Source organism: Choloepus didactylus, chromosome 14 (genome assembly GCF_015220235.1).
Source record: "Choloepus didactylus isolate mChoDid1 chromosome 14, mChoDid1.pri, whole genome shotgun sequence".
NCBI classification, from domain to species: Eukaryota; Metazoa; Chordata; class Mammalia; order Pilosa; family Megalonychidae; genus Choloepus; species Choloepus didactylus.
In genome coordinates, this window is record NC_051320.1 from 1,164,000 (window position 1) to 1,170,511 (window position 6,512).

The window sequence follows — 6,512 nt, forward strand, 5'->3', positions numbered from 1 at the left end:
CCTGATTGTCTATTAGGAGTGGGATTACATATTCTAGAAAAATAGAGTGAAAGTCACAGAATAATACCACCTAGTTCATTGGAAGATGGCACATAAAAAAGGAACATTCTATTACAAATCTTTGGAGAAAGTCAGTAAAACTTTGGCTGAGAAGAACATGATTTATATTCTCAAAAGGACTTCATATTGGTAAGCAATCTTGAAGATTATTTTAATGGTTTCCCTCATTTTACAGTTAGGAAAATTATGAGTCATTAATATACAATATCATGAACCAAAGAAGTGGATTGTGAGGACATGCATCCAGATCTCTTTATTCCAACCCATTTTTCTTACATGGCAAATAACTAGGATTGCAATGGCACCACTCATGCTTCAAAGAATAAGATATATATTGCCCCCTACAGAAGTACGTGAGGTGCACATTTCTAATATTTTAGAGTTTGTTTACATATGTAAAGATCCCGATTTTATCGGGTTTGTGCCTTTTCATGGAAACTTTGGCCTAAGGTACACTTCTATGCTTCCATTTACACATTTAAATTTGAATGGCTATAATAAAGCAATGCCTGAAAGTCGAGAAGTGCCCTTATTTTTCCTGAAAGATTCAGACATGTATGCAAAATTGGGGTTGGAGAAAGTAGCTTTAATGTTAAAGTTATACTGTTGCTTCAGTTTTTCACTTTTCACTTCTATAATCCTAAAGTGATTTTAATGTATTATTTTTATTGTTGTACATTAAGATTAACACTATTTGATTGTCATTTGTGAACTGTTTTATTATTTAAAAAGCTTTTCCTCATCTATTATCAAAGTTGAGTCTCAGAACCAATCACAAATATATTGAATAGGATATGTTTTCCTAGGTTTCAAATGAAGAAAAAATTTTTTGAAAAATTAAGTGACTTGTAAGATCACATCTAAATTTAGTGGATGAACTAAGACGCGACAAATTCCTCAAAAAATACAATGAACGATTCAATTTTTTACTGGGACTAAAATATATGGCGGTTAATATGGTGGTCCTATGACTATAAACAAGCTGAATCAAGAAGGAGGATTTCCAAGTAGGGAAAAGTTTCAAAAGCACAATATATTCAAATATTTGGAAATAACTTTTGCATCAATAAGTGCAGACAGATTGATTACCTGGTTTTGCCTAAGAACATTCCCAGCCTTACTTTTCTTGGAGGTTTAATTTAATGTAAGAGACTCCCTATGCTTGAGGGGAGATTATGGACTTATTTTTCAGGTGGGTTTTTAATCTCACATATATGATTTTGTTTACAAAAAATCTAATGCAAAATTCAAACCAGTTATATATTCAGTATTGCTATTTTTTTTATTGTTTTCTTGAATTACCATAGGACTAAGCATCCGTGTGTTTAAAAATGTCAACAAAAATTTTCACTAAATCACTAAGGAAACAGAAATAAGAAAGCAAATAACCTTAAAAATTTTCAAATATTGCATCAGACTCTTAAAGAGAAAACCCTCCAATTTAAAATAATTTTCCATAGATTAACTTATTTTTTATTTTATATGCTACCTCATTTGATTAGATTTAGGTAATGTATACTCCACCAATAAGAAAAGTTTAAACTTCACATTTACCTGTATACAATTAAAATATCTATATGATTTATACTTGTTTCATTAATAAATTTTAAGTCCTAGAGAATAAGAGATATATCCTTTGCAAGGAGTTATTGTAGATTACATTAAGCTTCAGAAATAGACAGTACCACAAAATAAAACTTTAATACTGTTGATTGATCAAAGGCATTCATTTCTACCATGGCTGGGATTGTTCATAATTTGCTGGAAACCTTAATGGAAATCATCTACTGAATATTCACAGAGTATTAACCAATATCCAATTTTTATTCTCTGAGACACTTGAGTAAGGTCAGTAAATCCTAGTTAGTTCCTTGAATAGAAAAGGGACTATTGCTTTTCTCAATAAGCACTTCTAAATATGGGTTCATGTATTATGTCATTTCAGGTGATTAACTTATTCTATCTACACTGGACCATGGAAAAAGCAATAATGTCACTGTATTTATTTTCTTGGAACTTTCCCCAAACAAGCATACAGAAATACTCTGTTTTGTGTTATTCTTCTTTTGTTATGTCACTATTTGGATGGGAAACTTGCTCATAATGATTTCTGTCTCATGCAGTCAGCTAGTTGACTAGCCCATGTATTTCTTCCTTAATTACCTCCCACTCTCCAACCTTTGCTACACACCCACAGTATGCAAAAACTAATGAATGATTTGCTGTCAGAAAAGAAGATCATTTCCTGTAATAACTGCATTGCATAGCTCTTTTCCACACATTTCTTTGGATGCCTTGAGATCTTTATCCTCACGGGCATGGCCTGTAATTGGTACATGGCCATCTGCAAGCCTCTGCACTACACTGTCATCATGAGCAGGTAGGGGTGAAGGTGATCATCACAGCCTGTTGTACTGAGGGATTGGTACACTCTGCCAGTTTCTTCTCACCATCTTCTTACCCTTCTGTGGTCCCAATGAGGTAGATCACTACTTTTGCAATGTGTACACTTTACTGAATTTGGCCTGCACTGATGTACACATAATGGGACTCTTAGTAGTTGCTAATTCTGGCTTAATTGCTTTGGTGACCTTCATTGTCTTGATGTTTTCTTACCTTTTTATAATATACAACATCAGGATATACTTTGCGGAGAGACACAGCAAAGCTCTTCTAATTTCAGTTCTCACAGAATCATAGTGGCACTGTTTTTTGCACTTGCATTATTCATTTACATTAGACCAGCCACAACTTTCCCAGAAGATAAAGTGTTTGCTCTTTACTACACAATTATTGCCTCCATATTCACCCCTCTTATCTACACCCTGGGGATCATGGATATGAAAAATGTTTTGAGGAAAGTATGGTGCCTTCAAATGCTCTTGGAAGGAAAGTAACTGTTCTGAGGTAGTACTGCTTTTCAGTCCATTGTTCCCTGGGACCAGGACAAAGAAAATGATCCATCCTCCTCACCTGCCTGACCTCACTGCTTGGAGAGATAAACAAGCAGACAGAAATCCTGCCCTCCCTGTTGTTTTATGCTTCTACAATGACATCAATACATTGAGCATTGTTGTTATTTACTCTTTTTCATTTATCATAATCCTGAAGTTTCTGTTCATATGATATGAAATAACAAGGCAATTTCTTAAACATAAAGGATCATGTCATCTACTTGACATTGTAGTGAAAAACAGATTAGATAGATTATGTATTTTCAAGTGTTTAAATGCAGAAAGACTGAATAAAACATTGCCTTCAATTTATTTTAACTTTTTGCTGTATTATGATTACAGAAAATTGTACATATCATATGCTGACATCTCACGGATTTTCCCAAATTGAGCACTATCATGTAATTAGCACCCAGATCAGAAGTGAGAAATTATCAGCAAGGCAGACAGAAATCCCCCTCATGGCTCTTTACAATCACTACCTCCCAAAGTAACCACTATCTTCATTTCTAAAGTCAGAGATTAGTTTCACCTGTTTTTGTACTTTATAGAAAAGGAATGATACAGATTTTTCTCTTCTATACCTTGATGTTTTGTGTATTTTCTAATTGATTATTTTCATTGATGTAAAGTGTCTTATTACATGAATAAAAGATAACTTCATTTGTCTTTGGATAGACCTTTGGGTACTTTCCCAATTAGGCTTCTTTTAATTTCCTGTTTGCTAAAAGAAATACCATAAAATAGTTTGGATTAACAACAGAAATTTTTTGGCTCATTGTTTCAGAGGCTAGAAGGCTTGCTTCCTCCCAGGGTCAGTATCTTCTGGCTGGCCAGCAATCTTTGGGGTTCTTTGGCTTTTCCATCACATAGTAATGAATATGGGAGCATCTTCTTTCTCTCCTGGGTACCATTGACCTCCAGATGCTGGCTGCTCCCCCCATGGCTTCTCTCTCTTTGTACTTCTCTTTAAGTCCTCCAGTAACAGGATTCAGACCCATGCTGATTCAGTTGGATCACATCTTATTGAAAGTAACCTCAGCAAAAGTCCTCTTTACAAGGGTTCACCCCTACAGGAATGGGTCAAGATTAAGAACACGTTTTTCTGGGGTGTGTAACTCCAAACCACCACAGTGCTACTGTGAACATTTTGAAACATGTCTTTTGGTGAATATATGCCTTCTATTGTATTTTTTAAGTATGTTTTATATTGGAATTGCTTAGAATTTTAAGATAGTGGTTGGGTTTTTGTATATTCCTTCATGATATATTACTGGCCTAACAGAAAGACCTGTGACATGGAAAAAAAGAATTGTCAGTACAACAGTAATAGACTAAGTGGGAAATAAAGACTTAGAAATATGTGAAAATTCTGGTTCTTCTAGGTTCCATGTGATGGGATATAGAATATGCTGATGAACATCAGCTAGCCTGCCAATTATAGGCAAAAAGAGGAAATCACTTAGAAAGGCAGTTTGCACAATGGAGTCCAGAGAAACCCCCAAGGGTAGAGCATTAGGTGATGTAAGAAAGATTTACACACAGGCAATAACCATGGGGAAATATGAAATAAACTCTCTACTGAAATATATGGCCTTGATTGACATATTAAGTAAAAATGAGAAAATTCTGCTTGGGGATCCTAAGAAGGAAAAAAATGGACTTTGTGAGCTCCAAATAAGGGCTTGGGATGGGGGAGAAGCAGATAAAGAAGGGATGCCCTGCTAAGGCTCAACTGCCTCACATACACACACAAGCATGCACACGTCCACAAACACAGCATAGAAACTAAGATATTTCCTGGAGTTTCTATTTCTAACATAATTGCAGTAATTAACATGCTTGTATAGAAAACCTAAAATGCAAGAGCACATATAAATTTTCTGATCCAATTATAACAAGTTACTGATATGGGAGATAATTGGGCTAGAAATAGCAGATTACAGCTTGAGTAAACACTAGCATTGTAGGAAAGGTAGATAAATGATAACTAGTAGACAGAAAGATAGAAAATATATATTGAGAAAAAGAAATAAGGCCAATTCATTAATATACTTTAATATACAGGCATAATTATGGGCATAATAGATATTGTTCTGGTTTGCCAATGCTGCCAGGATGCAAAATACCAGAAATGGATAGGCTTTTATTAAGGGGGTTTATTTGGTTACACAGTTACAGTCTTATGGCCATAAAGTGTCCAAGGTAATGCATCAACAATCAGATACCTTCACTGGAGGACGGCCAATGGTGTCCAGAAAACCTCTGTTAGCTGGGAAGGCATGTGGCTGGCATCTGCTGCAAGTTCCGGTTTCAAAATGGCTTTCTCCCAGGACATTCTTCTCTAGGCTGCAGCTCCTCTTCAAAATGTCACTCTCAGTTGCTCTTGGGGCATTTGTACTCTCTTAGCTTTTCTGTAGCAAAAGTCTGCTTTCAACACCATCTCCCAACTGTCTCTCATCTGCAGCTACCCTCTCAGCTCCTGTGCATTCTTCAAAGTGTCCTTCTTGGCTGTAGCAAGCTTGCTTCTTCTGTTTGAGTTTACATAGTGCTCCAGTGAACTAATCAAGGCCCATGCTGAATGGGTGTGGCCACACCTCCATGGAAAACATCCAATCAGTCATTACCTACAGTTGGGTGGGTCACATCTCCATGGAAACACTCAAAGAATTACAATCTAATCAACACTAACACATCTGCCCACACAAGACTGCATCAAAGATAATAGCATTTTGGGGGACATAATACATCCAAACCAGCACAGATATATATTAATATAAAATAATGTTACAATTATATAACAAATGTATAATACATATAATATGTATTATATAATATGCAATATATAATAATGTCTGTAACATTACTATACAGACATAATTTTCTTGAGTAACCACCAGCATAGTAGAAAAGGTAGATAGATGATAGCTAGAAACTAGCTAGCTAACTAGACGGAAAAAACATATTGAGAAAAAGAAATAAGGCCAATGCAAATTAAAGACAATAAATGGGAGAGGAATCAGATGAATTGGAAAAAAATATGCTTTTACAAAAAGATGCACCTTAAATGTAAGGATGTAAACATTTTGAAATTCATGGAAAAGATAGAGCAGGTATATATATTAGCATTTGAAGCAATTTTGTTTGTTTGCGTGAGTTTGTGTATGCATCTGACAAAATAGACTTTAAAGAAAAAGATATCACTTCTTAAGATCATTAAATATTGAGAGAATTTACAACACAGAAACATTTACAAATTCTAAGTTTTTATAGGTATACAAGGATATGGAGGATTTGGTCCAAAACAACAAGTGACACTAATGTACATATATGCAACTGTATACCTACAACTTGAGAATGTACATGAATTATTTCAAACAATTAATCATATTTCTGCCACAAATTAATTGCTACCAAAGTTTAAAAAAAACCTGCACGATATAGAACAATTCATCCAACTACAATTAAATTAAATTATAAATAAGTCACAAATTTAAC

General features: G+C 34.7%; 1 pseudogene; it reads left to right on the plus strand.

Moving 5' to 3' along the window:
- Positions 1-565: 565 nt before the first annotated feature.
- On the plus strand, positions 566-2,957 carry LOC119509549 (annotated as a pseudogene).
- Positions 2,958-6,512: the final 3,555 nt, after the last annotated feature.